Raw genomic sequence first — 19,924 nt, forward strand, 5'->3', positions numbered from 1 at the left:
TAACTATTAACATTTTAATATAGTCATATGCATATACTATATATAATAAACTCAAGAGCATAGTGCATTTCTAACTTTCTAACCTACTTTAAAAAATAATTGTATATTTTGAATTGTCCTGTGTTATTTTTTCAGGCAATTTTAACTGATTTCAAAATATCTGTAAATGGAAAATAGGGAACAAAAAATAAATGGAGAGTGAAACAGTAATTTTCCACTTTTGACAATAATGACAATGGTGAAAGACTAGAATCAATGATTCTCTTTATTCCCTATTCCTAATGAGTAAAAGCCCATTCCCAACATTAAATCTTACGATTTTTGTAGAATGGAAAATACAGTGCAATATGGTTCATTTTTCCTTGGTGGAGTAGGGAGACCTAAGGCTGTAATAGCTGAAGGTGTAGATGCCCAGCCTCAAGAGAATGGGCAACACATTACTGCCATTGCTTCCCAACTGCTTCCTCTAACTCCACTTATCCTGTTGGTTGGCTCTCTGACCGTGTTGTGATAGCTCCAAATCTTATTTTAATTCCATTCACATTTATATCATACCAGCACCTCTAAAGTATATACATTAGTAAGAGGGATGTGACTTTAACATGGAGACCCAAGATCATTTGTAAAAGATAAACCATGAAAGAAACAAAAACAAACAAACCAAAAAACCACAACAACAACAACAAAAAAGATAAACCATGAGGCAAGAAGTTAGTATGAATAATTTGGAAAAAGTAATGGACAACAGTACTTTAATAACATTATAAACATTTGTTATATTTCTTTTATTCCTATTTGAGATCTGATTATGTGAAAGATCTCTCACTAAATTTTGATGTCAAAATTGTGAGGATGTACAGAGATGAAAAAGCAAGGTTCTTGCTTTCAGATAGCTAATTACATAAATGTAAGACAAGGCAAAGTGAAACTTGTTCCATAAGGTTAAAAACAAAGAACAATAATTTTACAATAGTTTTCTGCCTCCGTGAATGTTATTACATGATATTTCTTTTTAATAATATTACTATAATTTTACTGTTTGATTTTTGGATGTTAAACCACTCTTACATTTCTAGAATTAACTCCACTTAATTGTAAGCTATTGTTCCTTTTATATAACACTTCATTCAATGTACTAATTGTTTTTTGGTTTTTTTAAATTTTTATTTATTATTTATTTATTATGTTTATTTTTGGCTGTGTTGGGTCTTCGTTTCTGTGTGAGGGCTTTCTCCAGTTGCGGCGAGTGGGGGCCACTCTTCATCGCGGTGCGCGGGCCTCTCACTATCGCGGCCTCTCTTGTTGCGGAGCAGAGGCTCCAGACGCTCAGGCTCGGTAGTTGTGGCTCACGGGCTCAGTTGCTCCGCGGCATGTGGGATCTTCCCAGACCAGGGCTCGAACCCGTGTCCCCTGCATTGGCAGGCAGATTCTCAACCACTGCGCCACCAGGGAAGCCCCTCAATGTACTAATTGTTTTTTGAGGATTTTTTCCAACTGTGTTCATGAGAGCTAGGCTTTTAATTTTCCTTTTAAACATAATCCTGTTAGATTTTGGTATGAAGTTTATGTTAGCCTCATAAAATGAATTGGGAAACTTTCCTGCATTTTCTATCTGTGAATAGATTGTGTAAAACTGAATTTATTTCTTTCTTAAAAGAAAGAAATTTCAATTTCAATCTTTCTTAAAAGATTGAAATAATTCATGGTGGAGTTATTTGAGCTAAATATTTTTTAGGGAAGATTATAATAATGAATTCACTTTTTAAATAGATACAGGACTTCTGGTTCCAAACAAGTTGGAACAGACGCTTCTCCCTATTCTGTTAAATACAGCTAAAACTCTGGATATTATATATAAAAAAGCCTAAGAAGACTGGGAAAGGTAGAGAGAAAAAAGACCAGCTAGTGCCTTTGGGACCCAAGCAACCAAAAGGCAGTGGGTTTCCTGGATTTCCTTTTTGCCTTCTATATATCTCAGATTGAATTCTAGATAAGCCTACAAGTTGGAAACACCAATGGGAGCAAACAAAAAAGCACCAAGGAAATCTTACTCTCTGTAGCCAAAGGGTTAAAAGGAGAGTAGCTTAGCAGGATAGAAAACATTTTGTCAATACTTGCCATATTGCAGGCGAACACCAGAGAAAAATACTGTAGTCCTTCCCCCTCTTCTTCAGCTAATATCAAGTAGGAAGCCTAGACTTCCACCCTCTTCCAGCTGTAGCAGGTGCCCTTCCTCTCCAGACAGGATTTCAGAAGAGTACTAGTGGGAAGTCAGGGCTTTCCCTACATCCCATTGGCAATGGATTTTCCTATCCCCATTGTGTCATGAAGGCCATGCGGTGAACCTATACTTCCACCCCATCTGGTATGAATGAGGTAGTGACTCCCTTCCCTAAAGGGCATGGTTTTAGAAGAGGGCTGCTAAAACAGAAGATCTGAGTAAGATCCAGATTCTCATAGTACATAAAATATCCAGGATAAAAATGAATATCACTCTTCAAACAAAGAATCAGGTATCTCAATGTAAATGATAAAAGACAGTCTCCAGATACAATGACAAGATGAACATCTGTTGGAATTATTTGACAAGCAATTTAAAGCAGCATTATAAAATACTTCAGTGAGCAATTATGCATACATTTGAAACAAATGAAAAAAAATAGAAGGCCTAAGAAGAGAAATAGAAAGCCTTGGAAAAGAGATGGGAAATATAAATAAGAACCAAAAGGAGATTTTGGAACTGAAAAATACAGTAATATAAATAAAAAATTCCATTGGTAACCTCAATAGCAGAATAGATGGGGTAGTATGGAACATGTTGGTATGATTTTCTGTTCTTTTTTTAAAGTTGGAGATAGAATCTAAGATTATTTTCTAATAAATATATTTGGGGCTGTAAATTTTCTTCTGATCCCTGGCTTTAGCTGGATTCCATAAGTTTTTAGTAGTATCTTCGTAACCATTTGATTCAAAACAGCTTTATTTTTTGTTGTGATTTCTTCCTCATACTGTACGTTATTAGGGGTCCATGTGTAAGTTCCTAACATTTGGGATATTTTTAGTTATATTTTCTTTTAAAAATTTTTCTAGCTTAAATCTGTATGGTCAAAGAACATTCTATGAATGATTTAAATTACTTGAAAGTATTTGAAGCTTATTTTAATGCCTCATATAGTTATAGTTTTCATTCTGCTATATATCCCATTTATTGAGTTTCTTATTTCAACTGTTAAATGTTTAATACCCAGTATTACCATATGATTATTTTTTTGGTAACTGCTTATTTCTGCTTTATGCCATGAATATACTTCCTTATCTCATCAAGGATATTTATTTTGCTCTATCAAAATTTTTGCTCTCTCTTGTTCAATGAATTCTGCCTCATGTGATCTTGGGTTGCACATTTTATTATCTTTCTTTTATAAAAGTTGTGTTCAACATTTATCACATTATTCTTCTCTATAGAATTTGTTTTCCTCTGAGGTACCTTGGTCAGTAATGTGTACCTTATACGGAAAAGGCAAAAGTCCAGGCCCTAACTTGTGCTACTTCAGGTGAGTACAAAAGTAGAGAGCCCATTGTACTACACTTGGGGTATGTGCAAATATGGTTGCTCATCTGGAAACCCTAACTCTTAGGGTACTTATCCTTCACCTCTTCCTGGATGCTGTTCTTCTAAGTCCTTTTCTTCATTGGTAAAATTATTTCATCTTGTGTAGTGAGATGAGACAGAAAGAGGGAACTCCCTAGGTAAGCAGGCTGCTTTGTGTGCACCTGTAGTGAGTTATTCACTCTTCAACTCTTCTTAGCTCTGGACCACTCTCATGTTGCCTTATGTACCTTTGCTTGTGAGGATTACAGAAGGGTCAAGCATAATTTCCTCATGGCAGTGCAACAGAGAAGGAAGAACTCTACTCAAAACTACTCCCACAATCTATTTCTTGTCAGTGGCTATGTTCTGTTTCCTTGGGTTTCTTCCAGTTTCATTCTATTCTTCAGGTTGATATATTTTTATTCTTATTTCTATGTCATTTCCATGTTTGAGTGGGGAAGAAGTCAAAAGATTATGCTAGTTTGCTCTCTGCAAAAACTGGAAATATATTACCTTCATAATAAGTTGTTTATTGATGATTAATTAGATTAAAAATTTATTAAGAAACAGTCCTCATACGGAGACCTATATTGGAACTGAGTTAAGTTAGATTGATCTGTGCTATATTTATTTTTCCCTTGCCTCCATCTCTTGCTATCTCAACCAAATTTATTGATTGGTAGTGTTTTTTTGTTTTGTTTTGTTTTAACCACAACTCGGATCCTTCCACTGCTTAGTGTTGGAGATATTCCATTCAAAATCTAGATAACTGACCCCATATGATGTCCCTGTTCTGTTTCTTATATAATGGGCTAATTGGTATTTACTTGTTGCCTTCTACTATTCCATCAATCTGTCACTCTTCTGTCTTGATAGATTCTTTTCTGCCATGTACAAAACCCACCTGTTAGAGAAACAGGCAAGAGAGAAAATGATAATGAGACTGTGAGAGATTCTCATGATTAAATGAGTTAACATACTGATCACAGTGTAGCTGTATTATGGCTAATATTAACAATTTAGATAAATTTTAGGCTGAGGATCTAGATAAGGTTCTGTGCCCATTCAATAAAAATGTATGAAAACATTGCCTTTATCTAACTTTAAGGTGATGAAGGCCTATCATGAAATCAAAATTTTGTTCACAATTCATATAAAATATAGCTGTATTTAAATAGAGTACATTATTTTAGGGAACAGAAGAGGCGTGAGCCAGATTAAGTGACTGATACCTAATTACATGGTTAGTTTGTCTTTAGATGGATTGAAATGGACAGGTGTACCAGCTTCCTGGTAAAGGGACAAGAAGATGGTATTTGAATGCCATCAATAACTAAGAGATACAGAGGGACCTGGGAGTTAGGGAACTCGAGCAGCGTATGCCAACCCCTCCAGGGAGAAGCATGGAATGATGTGTGGCCTAGCCTGAGGGAGAGCAGCGTGAATGGAGAATCCAGGGCAATCTCTGGAGGATAGATGGGCAGTTGACATTAGGGGATTCGACCCCAGATATTAAAACCCTAGACATCAGCTTGCCGTGTTTGTAATGGGCTATAGTACTTAGCAGAGGACTAAAGTAATTTCATGGGATCTAGAGAAGAAGCAGACCTGGTTCCTAGAACAAGGAGTCCTCAATTAGTACACACTGAATTGAATGAAACCAGGAAGGGAGATGACAAGATGATAGTTTAGGACTTAGAAATGTTGAAGAGCGGTACTTGATCATGAGTTTCGTATTAGTACATCTTAAATGTTTCCTCTTACAATATGTGTCCTGGAAGGGACAGCCATATATATATATATATATATATATATATATATATATGTATCATAGCTGTAGGTGATATTTATGTGGTGGCTGAGTACACTTGAGACAACAGATATACAAGCTGTATTTATCAGAGTGGTTCAGGGAAATACACTGAATACTGTCTTTCTGTTTCTCATTTGAACGTTTTGAAAATAATATTGCTTCACAGTATTATTGTGTGTAGTGCTGCTCAGATACCTGGAGAGAGTGCAGGACTCGCTCCATTGCCTGGGAATGGCCAGAACTGGCCGTGGTGCTGGGTGGGACAAGCCAGGCTTGGACTGGATTCCCTGTGAATCCTAGCCACATGAAGTTAGGGTTGCTAGGCTAGCAAATAAAAATAGATGGTGCCCAGTTAAATTTGAATTATTTCTAATTGCCTTCCCATATGTACACTGGGAAAGAAGAAAAGTATTGTATAGGAAATATTTGTACTAAAAATTACTTGTTTATCTGGACTGAATTATAAGTATCTATACTACATACCTCTTTAATTATATTTCTATAAATATATGGCTCTACTTAACATTTCTTTGTCTTGCGTAATTTGCTTATAAAACTCCTTGCAGTTACAGACTATCTTCCATTTGTATTGTAATATGGCTTTTACTGTGGTCACATCAAAACTATTTAATTCCTTTGTCTACTCAACATTCATTAATGAGAAAACATGTCCAACATTTGCATTATGAGCCAGTATACTGAAAAAGTAGTCACATAAAGTTCACAACTCCGAGAACTGCTCTTCAAATTTGATTTTTTGAAGCATATAATACCATCTTTCATGACATAAGTTGCTTTCCCACTGTTTAGGATTATGTTGCTCAACGACTTTTTAAAACTATTGTCCACTGACAAAAAAGCATTGTTGTCAAATTTTATTCCCTTCTTTTAAAAATTACACATGATGTTTTCACTTGTTTCCATGCTGGAAGAGTATTTTACAACATCTGAGTAAAATGATTGAAATCTTCAAGGGTTGATATTGATTTCAAAAGGTAGTCATGGCAAGTGTCATAATAATTATCCACTTCAAGTTGGAACATCTTTTCCTGTTCATAAGTAAAGTGTGGTTTGCTCACATCATGGAAATTGTTGATGTGGTCTGCTCTGTATTGTGTCATGCCAGTGTGGGCATGACTGAAGGACAGGTTGGATAAATTTGGGGGTATTGTGCGTGTATTTGAACAGAGGGCCTGAGTGAGCAAAATTAAAATGACTGTGCACATGATTCTGGTTGTTTAGAGAGGCCAGTGAGACCGGAATGAAGCTTATGGGTTCTGAGCCTCCAGGATTTAGAGGTCAAAATAAAGGTGATTAGCAGATACTTTATTAAGAACAAGTATCATTTTGACCTAAGTGTCACAAATTACTGCTACATCTTTCCATCAGATATAGTTAATTCTAATTTCTATGTCTTGACCATTTTACCTGGAGAGCAGTTCTAAATTTGGTCTTCCCAGCGGGTGTAAGGTCAGAAGATTTATGTTTTTTGTGAGTTCCACCTTAATTAAATTGTATTAACAACTTTGTTTTAATTACTTCTAAGGGACTTCATCCCAAAAGTACTAGAAATTTTCTAAATTCTATCCAAACTACATTGTGAACTTTAAATTGCTTTTGGGATTAGAAATATCCTTAAAGCAGCAATGACTTTAAGTTGTTTGGTGCTCCACTGGCTAATCCTTTAAGGGATCCTCTATTAGCGAAATGACTGTAAAAAGCCCCAACTTTCATTTTACTGGAAGTCAGTTCTATTTTGCTAGTGGTTAATTGCGTTTTTTTTCTTTTTACAATGTAGCAATGGCAGCTACTTGATATTAATGAAAAGTGAGAAGCAGATAGTTCTTCTTATAGTTATCTTACTGAATTTACTGGGATGGAATTTATGAGACCTGCAATCTCATTAAAAAGTAAGGCTACTTCTGTTTCTGGCACTTTAATATAGAAATACTCTATATTCCAGTAAGTGGGGATACAGGTAATTGTAATGTATCGCTAATGCTTAAGAATATTTTTGAATGACTCACCCCTCTCTATTATGGATTTTCTGAATATGCAGTGAGAGGAAGATAAGCAGAGCAGCTGTTAGAGCGGAAGCAGCTGATTTCTATGCAGGGAGAAGATAATATGTATTTTCTCATACCTGGAGGTAAAAGAGTAAATCCCCTGTCACTTAAATTTCTTAGTTTATACATTTATTTTTGTTTTGACTGTAGATTGGGACATGTGCACTAGAGTTTTCTGAGATCAACGTGTCATTCATTATCAGGCAGGACAGTAGAGTTACCTACATGTCCCAATTTGTACTGAAAAAGACTAAGAAGAGTAATTTTATCTAACTATATTTTCTTTTATAATCATTACTAATGCCTTTGATTAATATTCTTAGGATATCTCAGGTATATATTTCTCCCCAAATTAGAAATAACCAAATATCATTTCTCTAAAAATGTGTCTTTTCAGTTTGTTCTTCTAGCCACAAAACAATGCTGCCACTGAGGTTAAATTACTGTTGAATCAGGATTTACAGCTAACCATTATGTTTTAGTAACTGCAGAACAGTTATTTTTGCTAAGGCTAACATTAGTTGTGTTTTGGATTGTTTGGTCAAAATGTTATGGTGATATTGCATTCACAATAATTTCAAATTCATAATGTAAGTGAGATACACAATTCTAACCCAGTTGTATGTGTTCTGAATCTGTTTTCTAACAAGAGCATACTTTTTTGGAGTTAAAGCCTCCTTCATGTGTTCTAAAAGTCTAACTGATCTTAGCTTAGAGTATTGTAACATGTTCTTATGCTATCTGTGTATCCAATTATAGGTCCACATTACCCATAAGGGAAGCCACTTAAGGGTGCAAACAACTCTTACAAACACTGCGGTAACAGATGCACATGTATTCTGGCTGCTGCAGAACTCCTTTTGGTGAAAGAAAATATTAACATGGAAAAGACCAATCAGTCTTCTGTTACAGAATTTGTCCCACTGGGGCTTTCTGGCTACCCAGAGCTTGAGGCCATTTATTTCTTGCTGGTGCTATTTATGTACCTGGTGATCCTGTTGGGAAATGGAGTCATCATCATTGTGTCTGTGACTCTCACCTGCACACCCCCATGTACTTTTTCCTCAGTAACTTATCATTCTTGGATATTTGCTACACCAGTTCTTCTATTCCCTTATTTCTCAGCAGGTTCTTAGCTTCACAGAGAACCATTTCCTTCTCTGGGTGTGGAGTGCAAATGTTTCTCTCCTTTGCTATGGGAGCCACAGAGTGTGTCCTTCTAAGCATGATGGCATTTGACCGCTATGTGGCCATCTGTAACCCTCTGAGATACCCCGTCATTATGAGCAAGAATTCGTATGTGCCTATGGCTGCTGGGTCCTGGATTGCAGGGGGTGTCAATTCTGTGTTGCAAATGTCTCTTGCCATGCAGCTAGCTTCCTTTCTGTGGGGACAATGTCATTAATCATTTTACTTGTGAAATCTTGGCTGTCTTAAAATTGGCCTGTGCTGATATCTCCATAAATGTTATTAGCATGGTTGTTGCTAATATGATTTTTCTTGTGGTTCCAGTACTTTTCATTTTTGTTTCCTATGTTTTCATTCTCTCCACCATCCTGAGGATTCCTTCTGCAGAGGGAAAGCTTAAAGCCTTTTCCACCTGCTCTGCCCACCTCACAGTGGTGATTATATTCTATGGAACCATCCTTTTCATGTATGCAAAACTCAAGGCTAAAGACTTCTCTGGTGCAGACAAAGTACAAGTCACAGACAAAATCATCTGTCTCTTCTATGGTGTCGTGACTCCTATGCTCAACCCCCTCATCTATAGTTTGAGGAACAAAGATGTGAAGGCAGCTGTGAAGAATATACTCTGTCGGAAATGCTCCTCAGAGGAAATGTGAATGTTGCTTTTTTAAAAAACAATTCATTTACTCTGAATGCAGGACTAGTTCTCACCTGGAGTTCCAAAGTAAATGTGAGGGTTGGTAGTATCATTAATTCTTGAAATTCTCATTTTTCTGTTCCTAGCATCTAAATGTGAGAGAAATCTGGGGCCTATATTCTTTATGACTGGCTTAAAGAAAAAAAGGGAAAGAAATCTATGGGTAAAAGGATTCTCATCCAAACCACCCACCTTCACAGAATTTATTATAGTTTAACTCTGGGATGATGAATTCTGTAATCTTATGTGAACAGAAGTACCTTGTAACTAGTTTAACTTCTTATCCTCTATTTGCATCAGTTTTCTAGTCTCATATCTTTCTTAGGAAGGTAAAGTAGAAAGTGCCTTGTTAAGTGTCAGAGTGCTATATAAACTCAACATTAAATAATTCATCACAGGGTAGTGTTTGACCTTAGAGAGGGATGACCACTTTTGGCTATGTATACATTAGAGGCAAGAGTAGAAAAAAATGATGCTATTTTTCCTAGGGCTGATATCCTTTTGGCTGCAATCTGGCAAGCATACTTCTGTGCAGAGCTATCTGAGGCAATGTGAGGCTTAGTGCAGATGCCCCATCTGATGGGGAAATTTGGTCTATCTTGTGTTTCAACAGATGAGCAGTGACATCTTTGAATGAAAATGATGATTACTGTTAAGTGACATAAAAATTACTTAGTTTCTAGAGACTGTGGTTGTCCACTTCCCTGAGAACATTGTGATAATGGGCTTAGAGTGTCACAGATTAGGTATTTCTGCAGTTACATGAATTTCCTGTAGAATATGAGCTTTCCATTCATTCACTGAGTCATCTCTTCCTTAATTCAATTATTCAATCAACCAGTATCTACTGAATATCTGTTTTGTTTCAGGCATTATGCTACCTATTGGCAATACCAAAACAACTAAACAACATGGAAACAAAAACAAAAACATGACCAAGGGGTACACAGTCTTGTGGAATATAGACTGACATGAATTTGGGACGAAACATTAAAGAATATTCACAGCTTTTCCGTCTCCACTATCTTCTAAGCTGGATCCTTTGTTTGTATTCATAGTATGTTGGGTCTTTATTGGGCTGAAGGAGTATGGGTAGAACAGGACATTCCAAGAAGTCAGATCTCTGATATCCCTAACCCTCTAGCTAGCTCTGCTTCTGTCTGTTTTATATGCTCTGAGGTTCCACGTAATATTTTATTTGGAAAAAAAATAAAAGTTGCTAGGAAAAGTTTTAAAACCACTAAGGTGGACTATAGAATACAGTAAGCGTTATAAGAAAGAGACTGATGCTTTTGGATTGGTGTTTTAGAAGGATCACTTTGGCACTAATTCCCAGGGCAGTTTCACATTTCTTGGCCAGCCACTAGCCCTTACCTTGTTTTCCTTCCTGTAGGTTTCAGATTACTGAGACCTACCCAGTTCCTTGGAGTTTTAATTCCCATCCTGATTGGTTATGGAACAAGTTTTCTCAAATAACTTTCATGATCCTTTCACTTAAAGTTTTACTTTAACTAACAGAGGCAACAGAGAAGAAAAAGTAACATGAATGGCAACATTCCACAGGTGTAGAAAAACTTCCAGGCTTTACCAGAGTTAGCTCTGATATAAGGAGAGAAGAATACTGACTATATATATTTACCTCTGCATCTTTCCCAGGGCTTGTAGTCCTTTTTCCTTAGTGGAAGATCTTCCCAGCACCTAAGTCTGAGAAAAAATGCCTCTAATCATGTACTAAAGTCTATTTTGCTTTGTTTGAGAATGGTATTGTTTAAATACTTCATGTGATACAGAGGACCAATTTGACTCCTGAATGCAAGCTTCTTCCTTCATTCTTTCCTTATATTTCTCTTCCTTTCTTGGTTTTAAACTTCACTAGGTACTTACTGTATGTTTTTATGTCACTGACTAATCCCTATACTCTGTAGTATTTTCCCTTCAACTGTTCAGTATTCACATTGTTCTACGTGTATTCATTTGTGTTTACAAATATCTTCATGTATGAAAATGTAAGGAACATTATAAGGCAACCTGGAGTCACATAGTATGGCCTTAGACAATCTCTGAATTCAACCATTCTCTGAGTTTTATAATTATTAATATCCAACTTCAACAGATCGCTTGGTCAGTGTGAGGTGACTATACAATGCAATCCTTTATGTGAAAATGTTTGAAAATTTTAAAGTACTAGAGAAATGGGAAATATTATTGAATTATTTTTATTCATTGATTTCTCAATAGCAGGGACTAGATCCTGCATCACTGTGAACTTCCCTCTGAGAACTGCTTTTGCTGCATCCCATCAGTTTTGTAAGGTTGTGTTTTCATTGTCATTTGTCTTGAGGTATTTTCTCTTTCCTTCTTTGGTTTAATTGTTGACCCATTGTTTTTTTAGTAGCATGTTATTTAGTCTCCATGTATTCATTTTTTCCAATTTTTCTTTCTGTGGTTGATTTCTAGTTTCATACTGTTGTGGTCAGAATGGATGCTTGAAATAAATTTCTGTTCTCTTAAATTTGTTGAGACTTGTTTTCTGTTCTAGTGTGTTGTCCATGCACAGTTGAAAAGAATGTGTATTCTGTTTTTTTTTTTTTTTTTTTTTGGAGTAGTGTCCTGTAGATGTCAATTAAGTCCATCTGATCTATTGTGTCTTTTAGGATCTCTGCTGTTTTCTTGATTTTCTGCCTAGAAGATATGTCCATTGATGTCCATGGGGTGTTAAAGTCTCCTACTATTATTGTATTCCTGTCAATTACTCCCTTTGAGTCTGTTAGTATTTGTTTTAGGTGCTCCTATATTGTGTACATGTATGTAATGAGTGTAATATCCTCTTGTATTGATCCCTTTATCATTATATAGTATCCTTTGTCTTTCATTATGGACTTTGTTTTAAAGTTTATTTTGTCTCATATGAGTATTTCTACCTTTGCTTTCTTGTCATTTCCATTTCCATAAAATATCTTTTTCCATCCCCTCACTTTCAATCTGTGTGTCCTTTGCCCTAAGATGAGTCTCTTGTAGGTAGCATATTGTAGGTTCTTGTTTTTTCTATCCAGTCTTCCACCCTATGTCTTTTGACCCCAGCATTTAGTCCAATGCCATTGAAAGTAATTATTGATAGATATGTACTTATTACCATTTTAAACCTTGTTTTCCAGTTGATTTTGTAGTTCTTCTTTGTTTATTTTTTCTTCTTTTTGTTTTTCCTTTTGTGGTTTGATGGTTTTCTTTTGTATTATGCTTGAGTTCCTTTTTTTTTTTAATTTGTTTTTTGTGAATCTATTGTATGATTTGTGGTTACCCTAGTTTTCAAGTGGTTCAAGTTAACCCATAACTATATCTACTTGCTTCAGAATAATAGTAATATAAATTCAAACACATTCTGAAAGATCTACATTTTTTTACTCCCCTCCCCCAAATTTTGTGATTTTGATGTCCTATTTTACATGTTCATGTTCATCCTGTTGCTGTTAATTGTAGTTATTATCGCTTTTACAAATTTTTTGTGATTTTTAAAAATCTATGTACTAGATTATTAGAGTGATCTTTAGTCCTTTTGTATATTTGCCTTTTCTACTGTGATTTTCCCTTTCCTATAGCCTCTTGCTTCTTTTCTATTTAGAGAGGACCTTATAATATTTCTTTTAGGTTGTGTTTAGTATTACTATAATCTTTTAATTTTTGCTTGTCTGAGAAATTCTTTATCTCTCCTCATATTCCAAATTATAATTTTGCTGCATAGAGTATCCTAGAGTGCAGGTTTTTCCCTTTCAGGACTTTGAATATATTATGCCACTCCCTTCTGGCCTGAAAAGTTTCTGCAGAGAAATCAGCTGATAGCCTTATGGGGGTTCTCTTGTAACTGACTCTTTGTTTTTCTCTTGCTACCTTTAACATCCTGTCTTTATCTTTAACTTTTGCCATTTTAATTAATTATGATATGTCTTGAAGTGGGTTTGTTTGGGTTCATCTTCTTTGGGACCCTCAGTGATTCCTTCACCTGGTTATAGGTTTCATTTTTTAGATTTGGAAAGTTTTCAGCCATAATTTCTTCAAATACATTTTCAATCCCCTTCTCTCTTTCTTCTCCTTCTGGAACCCATTATGCTTTGGTTGGCACACTTTATATTATTTCATAGATCTTATATGTTGCTTTCTTTTTTTTTTTTTTTTTTTCATTTGTCTGCTGTTGTGATTGGGTGATTTCCATTATTCTGTCTTCCAGATCACTTGTTCATTTTGCATGATTTTGTCTTCTATTCATTGCTTCTAGATTGGTTTTTATTTCAACAATTGAATTGTCTAATTTTGATTGGTTCCTCTGTATAGTTTCTCATTCCTTGTTACAGTGATCTGCATTTCTATTGATAATCTTTCTTAATTCCTTTAGCTTTTTTTTTTTTTTTACTTCCTTTTTGAACTCAGGATCTAGTAGGCTGTTGAGGTCGGGTTCATTATGTGTTCTTTCAAGGGATTTCTCTTGTTCTTTTAATTGGGAGTAGCTCCTCTGCTTTTTCATTCCACTTAACTATCTCTGTCTCCATGAATTTAGGAGAAACAGTAATCTACTGTGGTCTTGAAGGGGTGTTTTTATGTGTGAGCATCCCTATGTAGACTATGTGAGTCCAGTATTTTTGGTGCAAAGGCTGTTTGTGGTATGGGTGCTAGCCATGCTTTTTCTCAGAGTGTGCTGGATGTTATCCCCTTGATAGAGGGGGTATGATTGGTATTGTGGTGTCCAGAGCCTGCACTGGATGTTGGGCAGCACCTCCTCTTTGCTTCATGGCTGTCACAGCCTTGTTGGAGGTGGAGTCTGCTCCCCAGTTATTAGAGTAAAAGCCTTGAGGGTCTGTTTCTTTAAGGCTCTGTTGCCCTTAAGTGTGTGCTCTGTCCCAAAGGAGGTGAGCACTGAAGCAAGTGAGGCCCTGTTTGGTCACAGTGAGCCTATGCACTGCTGATGCAGATGTTTAGAAGCAGCCTGAGGTCATGGCCCTTTCTTTCTTGTGTTTGACCCTGACGTAGTGCTAGGTGGTTCGGGGGACAGAGTGCTGTGGCTGTAGGAATCAAGATAGTTGTGCTGCCTCCTGGGGCCTGGGCTGTCTCTGTGGCAGTGTTCTCTCAGGACCCGTCCTCCTCAGGTCTGGCTCCAAGCTGGGTATGGTGTGGGTGGAACTGGAGTGCCCTTGCCAGGAAATGAGCCACTGGGTACTCCTTTCCAGGGGCTGTCTGACAGATTCTGTGATACCACCCGGTGTGAGCACCAACAACATCCACTGCTGCCAGACCCACCCATGGTCTGCCCTTGCTTTGTGCACGCTGACAATGGGCTCTGAGATTCAGCCTGGGCCATACCTCAGGCCCTTCAGGCTCTCTCCTTGCAGCTAGACCGAGTCCTCTCCCAGGGCTGGTTCGCCCGATATTCAGTGCCTAGCCACCAAGCATACCAGCAGCCCTTCCTGACTTGAGTGTTGGGCTGGGAAGTGCAGTGAGGTGGCAGCTGTCAGCAAAGGTCTCTCTCTTCTCTGATTGCTAGCAAGCCAACGTCTCCTACCCAGTTATGTGCGGATCTTTTTTGTAGCTTTGGTTGTATAAGAGATCTTTGGCCAGTTTCCAGTTGGTTTTCTGTGAGAGTTGTTCCACATGTAGAAGTATGGGATTGGCCAAAAAGGTTGTTCGGGTTTTTGCGTAAGATGTTAGGGAAAAACCTGAACGACCTTTTTGGCCAACCCGATATTTTTGATGTGTTTGTGTGGGGAGGTGAGCTCCACATCTTCCTACTCCACCATCTTGATCCCCCCTGAGTGGGTCTAGATCCTTTATATATTCTGTGTCCCACTATAGCCTAGTAATAAACCACAGTTTCTATAAATGCTTTTAGGTCTAAAAGGAGCCCACTAAATAGGATACTTGTTGTTTATTTGATTGATTTATTGAATTTGGCTATTCAACTGAATATAGAATATACCAGTGGAGAGATGCATTTATCATGCTAAGGTGAACGAAAAGATAAAATAATTGAAAATAAAGTCACAGACAAAAATATAATATTTCTATTGCGAAAATGAGAGATTCACTCCTATTAAATAGAAGAAGTGAATTTTTGCTTACTGCCAGGTGTAATTTGATTTTATGTGCTACTTGGAAGAGTTTATGATACTTCTGAGAAGAAAAACATTCAAAAGTGATGTTCAAGACATATTTTTTCACTCAAAGACCCAAACCCTCAGGGTGTGGAGTCAATACATTTTACTAAGGAATGGAAAAGTAAAAAGACGAATAGGCTTTGCATCTTGCTCTTTAGTAGTGTTCCATCCCATGGCAGAAATGGGGGTAATGAAACAGTTATACACTGTGATAAAACCTATTATAAAACTAAAAACAGTAAAATCACAGAAACAAATCTTCCACGAGTAAATAATAACATTTTACCTGGGTTTGAAGGATAAGTAATATTTCTCCAAGTGGAAAGTAGAGGACAGATATCCCAGGTGAAGAGCACAGTAGAACAACATTTTCAAAGGAAAATAGGGACTTGATCCATGAGGCATGTTGAAAGGATGACGGGAATCAGAACAAGGCTCAGGTGCTTTATTTAATGAGGGTAGAGGGAATGTATTTTAACCATGAATAAATAATTAGAAGGGCTAATAAGATGTACCCAATATAAGGATTTTGTGAATTGAGAATTAAGACTTCCTTATACTCCCACGTAGTTGAATCTCTTAAAGTCTTGCTTGGCTCCTGCTTGACACTTATTCTTAGAAGAGAGACACACTGCTCTGGTTTTCCTGTAATATTCTTTGGAAAAAAGCTCCTCATGAGGGTGTTAAGTGCAAGAGAGGATTCTTCTGCCCAATTCTGCTTACAGACATGCTCATCCTGGGTTTAAGAAACTTAAGCTGGGATAATGGATATGGACCAATAGAGAATAATTAGCCTTTTCCTTGGTCATACAAAAGAACATATCTAATATGTGCACAAATGACATAGATTATTTTTATAAATCCACACATATTGCTGCCTTTATTAGAGAAAAAAATGTGGTAGTTTCAAATGAAGCCAAGGATTTCTGGATTGTCAGATTTCTTTTAAATTGCTCTACTGTGTCTTGCCTAACAAGACTCTTTCTGTGTGGAATGAAAATGCATCATTTATCCACAGATACGGATTTGTAAAAAAACCTGGATATCAGCTCTTGTGTTTCAGACTTTTTTGTGTGACACACATGATAAAGAAAGGCTCTTTAGTCTTCTAAAACAGACCTCAGTGATATCAAGGGGCAAGGACCTGAGCTAAAGGGACTATTACTGGCCTTTGGTCAATGAAATATGCTACTAACACCAGGATAAGAATGTTATTTAAAATTTTATTGATAGCATAATCTGTGGATGACCATATAATATGATTTGCATGCAGTGATCCAAGTTTATGCTGGTTGTCCTAGTATAATTGTTAAAAATACCCTGTTTCAGTCTCAGAAGTATCCTAGTTTGGATAAGAGATATTGTGGCCCTTGTCACAGAGTAGAGTTGCTCAGAAATACTGTTTCGCAATTTCTACCAGTCTGGGATGTTAGTGGATTCTAAGGGCTTCTTTTCTTTTCTTTTTTTAAAAAATTTTTATTGCAGTATAGTTGATTTACAATGTTGTGTTACTTTCTGCTGTACAGCAAAGTGAATCAGTTATAAGTATACATATATCCACTCTTTTTTAGATTCTTTTCCCATATAGGTCATTAAGGCTTCTTTCTTAGTGAGATGCTAATGAAATATTTATAGTTTCTTAGACATGCACTGTTGTGTTTAGACCTTTTCCTTCCATGCTACATTCCTCCAAAATTACCTTTTGGTCAAAACAAACAGAACAGAACATAATATAATCTCATAATGATGTTTGTGGGAAAGTCAAGATTTTTCATATAAAATATAGGATCAGCTTATATATTTCTACATTAAAAGCTGCTGGGGTTATGACTGGGATTATGTTGATTCTAAAGATAAATTTGAGGAGAATTAGTTTTACAATGCTATTATGTAAATTCATCAATATGATATATCTATCTACTTATTTTGGTCTTAAATTCTCCCAGAAAGTTTTGTAGTTTTGGTGTAGAGGTCTTATTCCTAAATAAATTCAGTTTATTCTTTAGTATTTTGGGTGCTATTTTAAATGGCCTTAAGCTCTCATTATTTGGGGTCTTTTGTGGTTCCATACAAATTTTAGAATTTGTTTTCTATTTCTGTGAAAAATGCCATTGGAATCTGATAGGGATTACATTCAATCTTGTAGATTGCTTTGGGTAGCATGAACATTTTAACAATATAAATTTTTCCAAACCATGGGCCCGGAATATCTTTACATTTATTTGTGTCTTCTTCAATTTCTTTCATCAATGTCTTATAGTTTTCAGTGTGCCAATCTTTCACTTCCTTGGTCAAATTTATTTCAATGTATTTTATTTTTTTGATGCAGTTGTAAATGGGATTGTTTTCTTACTTTCTCTTTCTGATAGTTCATTGTTAGTGCATAGAAACACAACTGATTTTTCTACACTATTGATTTTGTGTCCTGCAACTTTTTGAATTTGTTTATTCTAACATTTTTCTTGGTGAAGTCTTTAGGGTTTTCTATGTATAATATCATGTTGTATTCAAGTAGAGACAATTTTACTTCTTTCCAATTTGGATGCCTTTTATTTCTTTTTCTTGCCTAGTTGCTCTAACTAGGACTTCCAGTACTATGTGGAATAAAAGTGGCAAAGTGGACATCTTTGTCTTGTTCCTGATCTTAAAGAAAAAGCTTTAGCTTTTCACCATTGGGTAAGGTGTTAGCTATGGTCTTGTCACACATGGCCTTTATTATATTGAGATATGTTTCCTCTATACACACTTTGTTGAGAGTATTTATCATAAATTGATATTGAATTTTGTCTAATGCTTTTTCTTCATATATTGAGATCGTCATATGAATTTATACTTCATTTTGTTAATGTGGTATGTCATATTGATTGATTTGCAGATGTTGAACCATCCTTGCACCCTGGAATAAATCCCACTTGAACATGGTATATGATTCTTTTAACATATTACTGAATTCAGTTAGCAAATATTTTGTTGAGGATTTTGCCTATTTTGTAGTTCAGTGATTTCTGATGTTATCTTTATTTCCTTTCTTTCTGGTATACCAATTACATGTGTGTTACGCCTTTTGATTTGGTCTCCAGGTCCTTGATTCTTTTTTCTAAGCCTTTAAATCTTGGATTTTAAAATACTTTTTAATGGAATGTTTGACATGTAACATTGTGTCAATTTAACGTGTACAGCGTGTTACTTTGATACATTTATATATTGTAAAGAGGTTGTTGTAGCACTATTTATCAGATTACATAATTACAATAAATACAATATATTATTGTATATATTCACTATACTGAGCATTAGATTCTATGGCTTACTTACTACTCCCTACAGGTTTTTACACTTCACACTATTCATCTTATCTCACCACCCATTATCTCCTGATAACGACCATTTTATTCTGTTTTTCACAAATTTGATTTTTTTAAGATTCCACATATAAATGATATCATACAGGGCTTGTTTTTCTCTTTCTGACTTATCTCACTTAGCATAATGTGCTCAAGGTCCATCTGTGCTGTCACAAATGGCAGAATAACCTTCATTCACAGGGCTGAATAATATTCCATGGTGTATATATATCTGTTTTTAACTCATTCAACCATTGATGGGCATTTGGGTTGTTTCCATATTTTGGCTATTATGAATAATGCTGTGATAAACATGAGTGCATAAATCTCTTCAGAATCCTATTTTCATTTCTTTTGTGTATACACCCAGAAGTGGAATTGCAGGATTGCATGGTAGATCTATTTTTAATTTTTTGAGGAACCTCTGTATTGTTTTCCATAGTGGTTGGACCAACTTACATTTTGACCAACAGTGTATAAGGTTTCCTTTTCACTACATCCTTGCCAGCACCTGTTGTCTACTGTCTTCTTGATGATAGCCATTCTAACAGGCGTCAGATCACAATATTCCCAGGTCTGGTTGCTGGAAGATTGTTGTTTTCTTTTTTGAGGTACCGGATGATTGTGATATTTTCATAGTGATTGATGAAAGTCCTCGTGCCTCTGCATTTGAAGTAGGAAACACCTTTGTTATTTAGATAAGGCTTTGTTTATTCTGATTATAATTGTTCCACAGTTGGTAAATAGGAGCCTTTCTTTTGTTTTCAGAAGGTGGCACTATAGCACAAGTTTTTGGTTTCTGTTACCAGAGCTGACTGGCCACTAGGAATAGCCCTGAGTACATAAAAAAATGCTGCTGGAGAAACAAAACAAACAACAAAGGAGGTGGTGGCAGCGTTGGGTGGCGGAAGGTATGTTCTTAGTACTTGGTGCTTTGTGTGTGCCCATGGTCCCGCAGGGGAATCCTTGATGGGGGAGATCCCAGAGGTTCCTGGGAGGATCTCTTGCCAGAATCCCTGGACAGACATCCCTTCAGCTCTATTTGTCTGCCTTCTTCCTTCTCCATTCCCTCCCACCAGTCACT

General features: G+C 36.2%; 2 pseudogenes across 2 annotated transcripts in view; both read left to right on the forward strand.

Annotated features, from left to right (window-relative positions):
* LOC309665059 (olfactory receptor 13C3-like) overlaps positions 1-19,924 on the forward strand; it is a 146,224-nt pseudogene that overhangs the window by 80,370 nt on the left and 45,930 nt on the right. The window lies entirely within an intron of this gene.
* On the forward strand, positions 1,465-19,918 carry LOC309665058 (olfactory receptor 13C7-like; annotated as a pseudogene). Its single transcript has one exon. The product of its transcript is annotated as an olfactory receptor 13C7-like (transcript).

Source organism: Balaenoptera physalus (genome assembly GCF_965194825.1).
Source record: "Balaenoptera physalus genome assembly, chromosome: 7".
Lineage (NCBI taxonomy): Eukaryota > Metazoa > Chordata > Mammalia > Artiodactyla > Balaenopteridae > Balaenoptera > Balaenoptera physalus.